The sequence below is a fragment of the Eublepharis macularius genome, chromosome 11 (assembly GCF_028583425.1).
Source record: "Eublepharis macularius isolate TG4126 chromosome 11, MPM_Emac_v1.0, whole genome shotgun sequence".
NCBI classification, from domain to species: Eukaryota; Metazoa; Chordata; class Lepidosauria; order Squamata; family Eublepharidae; genus Eublepharis; species Eublepharis macularius.
The window spans coordinates 63683876-63694412 of record NC_072800.1 but is presented as its reverse complement, the minus strand read 5'-3'; positions in this window follow the sequence as shown (position 1 = coordinate 63694412).

The window sequence follows — 10537 nt, the reverse complement described above, 5'->3', positions numbered from 1 at the left end:
CTTCTGCTCTAATATTTTTTTAATCCATAAAAGCCTTTCAGGAAAAGAATTGGGTAAGTTTGTTTATGGTATAGAAGATTGAATAGTAAACTTTATTTTCCAGTTGCTTAACAGAACTAGTTATTCCAAATGACTCTGATCAGGCCTGATTTAGATACAGGCATGTACTTAAGAAGCCATAGGCATCTAATTAGCTTTTCTGTATCAGATAATTCATCTCCTGGCAAGAGGCACTCAGCAACATATTTTGGTTTCTTTGGGGTATAGTACATAATAATAATAACTTTTGATTTATATATACAACTTAAAGTATTGTTATTATTTTAACATAGGTTCATTTAAAGAATATAATACCATCCATTGATTTTACATAGATAATTAAAGGAGAGCAATTATTTGAACCCATTAGAATGGCTTACCAAAAGCAAGCAGGTTACAGGCAAGAAGTTTCTTCAAAGATGGTCCACATTAATTCATTTTGACATATTTTTAAATTTACAAAATCATCTCTGAACAACAGCGAGCTATCCTACCTGATAGAGCTTGCATTCTTGGCTTAATTATAACTTCAAGCACCATACAAAGTCGTCTGTATTCAAGTATCTTCAAATGTACAAGAACTATTAGTTCTCAAGCACCATAGTTCTCAAGCACCATAGTTCTCAAGCACTTGCTACTTTTTATCATAGCAAAGAATATCAAAAATAGAGATTCCAAGTTTCTGATGCATATGGCTGTCTGCTGGACAACAACCAATGTTTGTACTTCATCTTTCCCTCTGTATGTCATTGGACATTCTTTCCTTTCTCGGATGCTTCTCATATCTGGAACTGGACACATATCTATTGTTATTAGTTATACTATTTATAATCTACCATAGGCCATATTAGTCTGGTATTCCTTGTTCCTTTCTAAGGCTATTTTATTCTGGGTCTCTGGACTTACTTTTTGGTGTGTTTAACTGAGGGACCAGGCCAATTCTGATTCTAGTCTGCAAAAGCATCTTCCATGATCTTTTTAGTCAAGACCAGCAACTGTTTGCCTATATTTCTGGCCATAACCATGACACACTTATTTAACCTGAAACTAGCACAGCCCACACATACGTGAAAGGAGCCTGTAAAGAAGCATGTGCAAGCGTTCATTGGGGGGAACAATATACAATAGCTACCAATGTAGAAATGCAGCTCACATAGCTGACTTGTTTGTGTAACCAAACATTTAAGGTCCCTTAAGCACGCGCACGCACACGCACACACATACTGTTGTATGGGAGAATCCACTCCTTTTTACTAATAGCACAGCTGTAGCCCCTGTCTAATGCCCAAGATGCTGAGAAGATGGGCCTTAGTTCTACCATCAAACCAACAGAAGCTGATCTCAACTTATTGGTTCCCCAGTGCTATACTTAGTTGTCGCCTCCCCAGCACGGTCAGTGTCAGGTACCAGACACCTCAGTTAGTGGTGTGTGCAAGCTGAACCCAGTGCTAAGTGGCTATGGACCTTGCAGTTCCTTGTTCTCCATGGCCTACCCTCCTATCCCTTCTACCAGATACTACAGTCACCCTGGAGGACAAGGAATTGTGCTTAATGTAATACATATGAACACCTGCTGACTTATTATTAGCTAAATCTTTATATAGTTCTCTCTGTAGGATAATATATTTTGTATGTTGTTTAGGCTTTGTCCTTGCAGAATTTTACCCACTTCCACTAGACAAAAAACTGGATAGGTTGCTTTACAGCAGACACCACAGTCAAAGCCTGGCTTAGTTGTGTACCTAATACATTTGTGACTCAACCAGGCATTGTGACATAATTTAACAGGCTGGCTGCCTATTGTTGGAAAGAAGTGAGGGAGAGAGTATCTGGCTGTACCAGGAAAGAACAGATATAATATAAAGATTAGGCAATGCATAGCTTGCCATTTCACTAAGAAATGATTAAGCGTTCAGGAGGACTGTTCTGGATTATGAGGGTGGAACTAGTTTCTATACACAACTCTACTATTATTTGACATTATTCAACACTGAAAATAACATTGTAAATGTGTCCAAAGTTCTTGTGGCATTCTGTTCTAAGATAGTACTTGAAAGAGGTTGTTTTAGAAAAAAATTTAAAGGGTGACCAAAGCAGCAGATAGTGCTTCTAGCAGTATAATTAGTAGTTGTAGTTTTAAGCAGTAGAAATGTTTAGTTTAAAATAAGAATTACAGGGTCAAATCAGATAACATAGAAAGAAGGGGGGAGAATAAGGGAGAAGCAAAAAGGTTACTAGTTCAAGTGGCTGAGAGAGATAAAGGGGCAGAGGATGAAAGGTAACAAGGCCCACTGTTGTTAATAAATGACCCTGTAAAGGTAATGTCAAAACTTCTCTTATTGCTGACAGGTGGGAAATGAAAAAGGGTTCAGCACCTTCATATGCAAAACTGCCTTCTTTATATTTACACTTCATTTTTAGACAAGGTAAAATATTTTTACTTGTTGAGTATAAGAAAGATGTGGAAAATTTGATACAGCTAGTTTGAAGAGAAAAGTGCCAGGTCAGGATGCCACAGGTGGTCATTGTCCTTCATAGTTTTTGTGGCTGGGCTATTCATTAAATCCTTTTCCATCCACAGCACTAAGAATTTCAGAATACTTCACTATAATGTCCTATAACAATATAACCATAGTTATTCCTTCTGCATGTATACTGTCAGGATGACATAAGAATTGGTGAACCTTTGAGCAGGGATCTGTTTGAATTTATTCCCACGGAGCACTTGGAGCATTGTAGGCATGTAGGTTTGATCCGCCCCCATGTTTTTCTGTGTCTACAGGAGACCATCAAACGAGAGTGACTCAAATGAATCAGCTTTGTCAATATTCTGATAATATCACTTTAAGGCACCATAAGCTGCAGCTGACAATCTAAACCAGTCTGGAAGCTGTGATCAAGTCACTCATGGGGGGAGGGGGGAAACCCAAACCAAATCAAGAAAAGACTGAGGTGATTTTGATGGGGAAGAATTTCTGCCCACCCTAGATGGAGGTTAAATTATTACTGGGTGGTCATGTGGGAGAGGTTCGGGGAAACTGTTGAACCAAGAAGCGTTTTCTTGCAATTCCATCTGGCTTGTAAACTCTCTCCCTGTTTGTCCATGCCACTATAATCTCTAGATTGAATTACTGTAACACATTTTATGTGGCAGGGCTTTTAACTGGGCAAACATACAAAGGGGTTGTGACCTATGAGTCATAACAGGAATGAGCTTGTGATATGGCTATCTCCGTTCATGTTTCAGTCATGGTTAGTCTTAAAGGTGCTACTGGACTCTTTTTGATTTTGCTACTACAGACTAACACGGCTAACTCCTCTGGATCTATATCCCCTGAAAAACTGCTTCTAAGGGTCAGGGAAACCTAGTAAAAGAACAGGATGTAGTTTTAAGGGGGTGCAGTTAGAGGGGAAAAATCAGCAGAAATCACTCCCTGCCTTCTTGTGAGAACTGATAGCACACCAAGAGCTAGTGCTGGGATCTATATGACTTCCGCCTTACTTCAGTCTCCCAGTGCTCATGAGTAGCTTTGGGGGAAACCAGGAGGAATTGCCCTTGAAAGCTTCAATTGATACAAAATGCAGCCATTTGTTTTTTATCAGGAACAAGATAGTTGCAACATTTGATACCTGTTTTATCGCATCAATATTGGTTTTAGTTTCCAGGCTCAATTCAAAGTCCTAGTGCTTACCTATAAAACACAGTTCCTAAGGGATGCCTGTGATGCACACAAACAGTGGACCAATGTGTCCCTAGCCCAATCAAGGAACACACGGAGATGTCCTGTGAAGGGAATAACTGAACGGAATATTTATTAGTAAACAGGAAGAGCGTTGGATACAGAGAGTTAAGACCCTCAGAAGCCAAGCAACTCCCGAGTTTGACACTTGACCCAGGGTCTTATACCCTTTTGACATAAGTAAGAATTATACGAAAAGCGGCAATATTGGTTAAACAGGTAATGTCCATATGATCTGGCAAAGCACCATTGGGTAATAAATAATTACAACTTTTGGGTTGGCCTTCCACAAATTAACGTTTGTTTATAATATCAAAGAACACACAATTCTTCCTTCCGCACCTTTTACAGCAATAAAAGTAACCATACGGATATGTGCCATCTTCAAGGCCAGTGTTTATTTGCTCTCATTCTCTTGCATATGTTAACCAAAACAGAGTCTTATTGTAAATCCGTCAATATGCTAATGGAGGATGCATTCTCTGACCATTTCTGAAACAGAGGTATGAGATATCACTCCTCTTAAAACCAAAGGTACCTCCTTCCTAACAGGAGATACATAAGCTATTGCCTTGGAGTCAAGTCTGTTATATGCTAGTTGCTGCCCCAGGCCCTGGTACTTATTATCTTATCAATTGACACTTACCAGGCACTTAACAGAGCAATTACATTCTTCAGGTTAGTTTCGTTTTCTCAGCCAAAACAAACAGAAAAGCAAAAGGACTTAAACTAGAGGGGACTTGTATCTGCCACTGAAACAGGAATAAAATTTATATTTACTCGTTAAAGTTTCTAAATGCACTCTAGACTTTGGTTAAATCTCTTTGAATCTATGGCATTGTGTGTACCTCTCAAAGATGGGCTACAGAGGCATATGCTTTTGATTTAAAATGTGGCAGGGAGTGAATGTCCCACACCTGTGTGCCAGTTGCATTCATTCGGCTAATGGCAATCTGTATTCCTGTCTACAGAGTGGTTTCATTTCTGCCAAATGAAAATGTTTGACCATTTTCATTTGCCAGCTAAGAACACTGTTTAGTTTTAGAATAGCAATGAAGATGGAGCTCCTTTTCTTTTCATAAATCTACAAGTAGGGTTTGGTCTATATTTTTATTTAGGTCTTTTTTTTTAGTCTTCAGGCTGATGTGTAAGCTTGTTGCTTTATCTTCTATAGTTGTTTGCTTCAGCACATTGTAAGCAACCGTGAGTCCTAAGAGGAAGGAGGCATATCAATACAGGGGGGGCAGGGACATACCAACTTTCACATGCAAGCATGAGTACAGTCAAGAGAACCTAGATGCACTAATTGTTCCAAAACTGAGAATTCACACAGAGCAATTTATATACTACAATAACTGCAACAGAATATGCATGTGAATTTGGGAAGGTGGAAAATTCGCATGAACGAGGCTTCAGGCTGTCTGAATCACAGTCACTGTCTTCCTCCTAAGATTCTTTCCTTACTAAAGATAGTTTCAAGTGGGTAGCCATGTTGGTTTTCAATAGAAGAGCAAAATTTGGGTCTTTAAGATGCTACTGGACCCAAATCTTCCTCTGCCTTACTAAAGGATATGCTTACCAAGCATATAGTGGGAGTTGCATGTTAGCTCTGGCTATTTTAATCAAAGTGGTTCACTGCAAAGGAAAAGCAATTAATGCATTTTTTTACATTTTCCCAAAAGCTTATAGCCTAGTTCCATCCATCATTTTATTACAGTACCAAGACCAGTATACAGAAATTATGTTACAAAACCACTTATCAAAAAAAAGAAAAACCAGTTTTTAAAAACATTTAAGATACATTTCACGCTGTTTAAAAATTAATATACAAAATCTGGCTACTTGCCATGTGATCATGCGGTTTTTATCAGCTAAGAGACAGCAGAGCTTTGCTTTATTTGTAGTTATACGACCGGTGATCCTATCTAATAATGGAGTAATAATTTTTAAACGAACCTCTCCATAAAATGGGCAACTGAAGAACATGTGCTCTGCAGACTCTACATCTCCCTAAGGGCATAGACGTAGCCTTTCTGCATAGGGGATTTTGTTGTTATAGCCTAGTCTGGAATATTCAAGACAGCTTTCAGGTTACATATTAAAATTAGCATATGTGAGCTTGCAGCAAATGATCATCACAAAGAAAATAATCTGCAAATAAATATGCTGTTGTTCAAGAAGCCAGAACAACATGAAGTTATGGCCTTTTTTGTTTTGTTTAGTTTTCCTCACTGATCCCTCCTTCCTGTCCAATATTTTAATTGTTGTTTTTATGTTTTTGTATGTGTAGTTTAGCTCTGGTTTTAATTGTTTAACCACTGGATTTTTGTTGGGTTTTATGGTTATTGTGAAGTTATTTTATTATCTGTGTGTTTAATTTGTTAGCTGCATTGGTATTCTTTATGAGAGCAGAAAGGTGGTGTATAAATGTAAAATAAACAAAAATAACATGCTCTCAGCTGAGCAGCATTTTTTCACATTAACTAGATGTTCTAGAAGAGTCTTCAACCCACTGGAAGGTGAACTTTCTGAGAATAGTAGCTTTTCATTCTTTCCACAAATACACCTTTGATCAGTGTTTCACCTGAGTTCAGGGGATTTTATTTTGTAGGGTTTTTTCCTGCAAGAACAGCTGGAAAAAATTCCTTTACCAAGCTGTCCTTTCAGTGAAGCATATATTTTTTTTGATAATAGGATCTTGTGTGCTCAATTATAGAATTTGCAAACCTTTTCTGAGATTAAAACTACACATTATATACAGTGACATGTACCAACATTTATTCTTTTTTTTAAGAAAAGAAAAGGAACCATCTGTAAGGCTATTTTAGTGGAGGAACGCCAAGGAGAAAATGCTGTTTGATCCTTTCCATTGTCTCCTTTTTTCAAAAATGCTGGAGAAGACAGGTGCAGCTGTGTGTTTGCTTCTGTCAAGTTTGTGCTACAGTTTGGGTCAGACTCGAGACATCCAAATGTTCAATTTGAAATATGAATATATAGCAAATGGCTATGAAGCCAGATTCAGTCTACTGAGTACTAATATAGAATAACCATTAGATTAATGGGAAATTGTATATTTACATAAAAGATGTGTCAATTCCCATGTGTTGTTTCAATTGGGGAATTCTCTTTCATATGGGATTCATTTTCTTAGTATTTATTATTCATTTGTTTTCATTTTATTTGTCATTTACAGTACCCCTTTCTCAATGAGACGCAAGGTAGATTACACAGTACAGTCAATTTCAAAGACATTTCAATGAACAGTGTAATAAGATCTAAGACCAACAGAAATCCAATACAGAGTTGAAGAAACGCGGAAAGAGAGCATAAGCAATTCTAAGGCTGACATATTAAACAACACAGAAGCCAGCCAGTAGGACAATACATACAGCAAAAGCACATAGTAGTAAACCCTATAGACCCTATATCTTTACTGATGCATCTCTCTGAGACCACTTCCTTACAGAAATGCCCTCTTATCTGAGTAAAAGGCCCTTTTGAATAGTTCAATTTTGCATTGTTTGTGGAAAGCCAAGAGAGTGGAGGCTGACCTCTTCAGGTAGGCTGTTTCATAAGATGGGGGCCACCACAGAGAATTTGTTGGTTTTGCTCACGTGTAAAGTGTTACACAGTACAGTCAATTTCAAAGACATTTCAATGAACAGTGTAATAGGGGTATATAAGATCTAAGACCAACAGAAATCCAATACAGAGTTGAAGAAATGCTGAAAGAGAGCATAAAGTGTTACTCATGTGTAACTCATGTGCTCATGCGTAAAGTGTTACTTGTCCCTGTGAAACACAGGGAAAGAGCCGGTCCTGTAGCTTTGATGAACCAAGGCTGTGAAGAGCTTTGTATGTGAACTGTTAGCCAATACCTTTAATCTAGTCCAGTAACTGATAGCCAATGGAGTGACTGTAAAATGGGAGTAATATTCATGCTCCTCCTAGCTCCCATTACTTGTATACTGCTTTTCTAGATGGATTAGTGCCTACTCAGAATAGTGAACAAAGTCCAAAGTCCTGCTATCCTTATCCCCACAATACAACTAGGGAGCTGGGGCTGAGAGGCTTACCTAAGGACACCTACTGAGCTTATAACAGCAGTGGGATTCAAACCAGCACTGCTGATTTGCAGCCCAACCATTTAACTGCTATGCTACAGCAGTTCTCTCTCTATAGCGCATTACAATAGACATGTCTTGATGTTACCAAGGCATGAATCCAGGTGGCCAGATTGGCCATGTTGAGGTAGATGGCTATCTTCCAGGTTAGACTGAGTTTGCAGAAAACATTTTTTGCAGCTGCCTTAACTTGCTTTTCTAGCAGTTGCGCTGGATCCAGTATAGCCCTAGGCTCTTAACTGAGTCTGCAAGGGTCAGAAGAACTCCATTTATGTATTTGAAATCTTTTCCCCCTGAAAGCAGAGTTTACAAAAATATAATGCATCTTCTCAGTGTAGTTCCACCAGGCCTTAATAGTTCTCCTTAAGGAAGATGATCTGTTTGGGTTATATTGCTTGGGCTCACTTTCCCCAGTGCCCTTATCACTAGCCACCTTGATTATGCAAAAATAACACAGGATATAAATATTTTTAATAAATAATTATCAGGCAGGGAGATAGTAAGTACCATCCATTGGAGCTAGCAGCAGCTGGAAGGTGGGATGAGTGGTGGGCTAACATCAGGAATACTCCCATCATCTCTGCTAACTAAGTCCTCACTAAGGTGCCATGAGATGCTGAAGCATTTGGTGAAGCTTTGAAATGCCCTTAACAGATCAGCTCATAGTAAAAGGGTCAGAATCATTCCCCACACCTTACAGGAGTGTTTGGGTTGTGGATGGTTGTAAAGTTGAATCACACTTTTTTGCTATTCTATTTGAGCATGTGTATAGTGACTGAGTTAGAATTATATTTTCAGGTGGGTAGCCATGTTGGTCCAGCAGCACCTTAAAGTCCAGTAGCCATGTGGGTCCAGTAGCACCAGGTGGGTAGCCATGTTGGTCCAGTAGCACCTTAAAGATCAAAAAGATTTCCAGGGTGTAATAGGGATCCCAGGTCCTGCAGTGGGGGCGGGGGATCGCCTGCTCCCACCCTTCGCCCTCTGCCACCACTCACCTGGCCAACGGGGGGTGGGGTGAGGAGAACTGGGGGAATAGGCTTCCTGGTTGCGCTCCTGAGGGGGTGCCCCTGCACTTTGCAGCGGGCTCATTTGGGCCCCAAACGGGTTGAATTAGGCCCATTGGGGACTCAAATCAGTCCGCTGTGAAGCATGCATGCAGTCCCAGTCCCTGTGTGATGAAGTGACTTCTCGGAAGTGACATCATTGTATCATCCCAGGAGCACGTGTGCACTTTGCATGCACATGAAGATGTTGAAGAAGGTGAGTGCCAAGCCCCCCCCCAAGAGGTAAGAGGACTTGGCAACCCTAGAATGTAAACTTTCAAGAGTCAAAGCTCCCTTCTTCAGATACAGGAAGGAGTGGAGATACCTGAGCCTTTACATCCTTTCTCGCTTCCTGCACTCTATGGCAGCTTTTGTTCATCTGGACAGGGCCTTCAGCAGATACCAGCCTGCAGTTGGGCAAAATCAACTGTATATATGCTTTCTCTGTGGTGGCCTCCACCTTATGGAATGTCTGCCTGAGGAGGTCAGGAAAGCTCCCACCTTTCCTGGCTTTCCACAAACTATGCAAAACTGAATTATTCAAGAGGGCTTTCTTCTCAGATTATAGGGCTTTGTCATAAGAAATAGCTCAAAGAGATGCAGGGCTGGATTGACAGGGGAGCAGGGGGGGTAGTCTGCCCCCGGCGCTGCCAAAGAGGGGGCGCCGGGCGCAGCTGCCAACCCCGGGAGCGGACCTGGGGAAAGACGAACGGTGCAGGTGGCCTCCCAGCCATCCGCGCTGCCTTTTGCCTTTCCCGCAGGACAAGGGGCGGCCGGCTTGCCGTGCACCCCTTGTTCTGGGGAAAGGTGAACGGCGTGGGCGGCCTCCCAGCTGCCCGCACTGTTCGCTTCCCCCCCCCCCCGCCCCCGCAGCAAGCCGGCTGTCCCGGCACGTCGCGGAGCTGGTGGCGGCAGTGCAAGTAGCTGGGAGGCCACTTGCGCCATTCGTCTTTCCCCAGGACAAGGGGCGTGCAGCAAGCCAGCCGCCCCTTGTCCTGTGGGAAAGGCAAAAGGCAGCGCGGGTGGCTGGGAGGCCACCCGCACTGTTCGCCTTTCCCCAGGACAAGGGGCACGTGGCAAGCCGGCCACCCCTTGTCCTGCGGGGCAGGTGAACGACGCAGGCAGCCTCCGAGCCACACGCGCTGCCACCGCCGCCAGCTCCACGGCGTGCCGGGACAGCTGGCTTGCCGCGGGGGGGGGCGCCCCCAGCATGATGATGTCATGGGAGTGACATCATCATGCAGCTCCAGGAGCGCTCTCCCGCTATGCGCACGCGACTAGCCTGACTACAGTTGCCCTGGGCGCTGGCAACCGTAGGTCCAGCCCTGAAGAGATGTCTTGGTAGAGAGAGGGCCTATACACTACTCTGTTGCCTACTGTCTGCTGATGCAGGTATGTGCCTTCTAGGGAGTTTCCATGCTGCTAACATGCCATGTAAATTAGTTATTCTTTGTTTCATAATGATTTCGTCTTTGTGCTCAGCTTTTGTCTCTCTCATTGAATGTCCGTATACTTCATTATTGTACTTTGCTCAGTGAATGTCCAAGCTGTTGATTATATTGTATTTCACTTGCACTGTGTAATCCGCCTT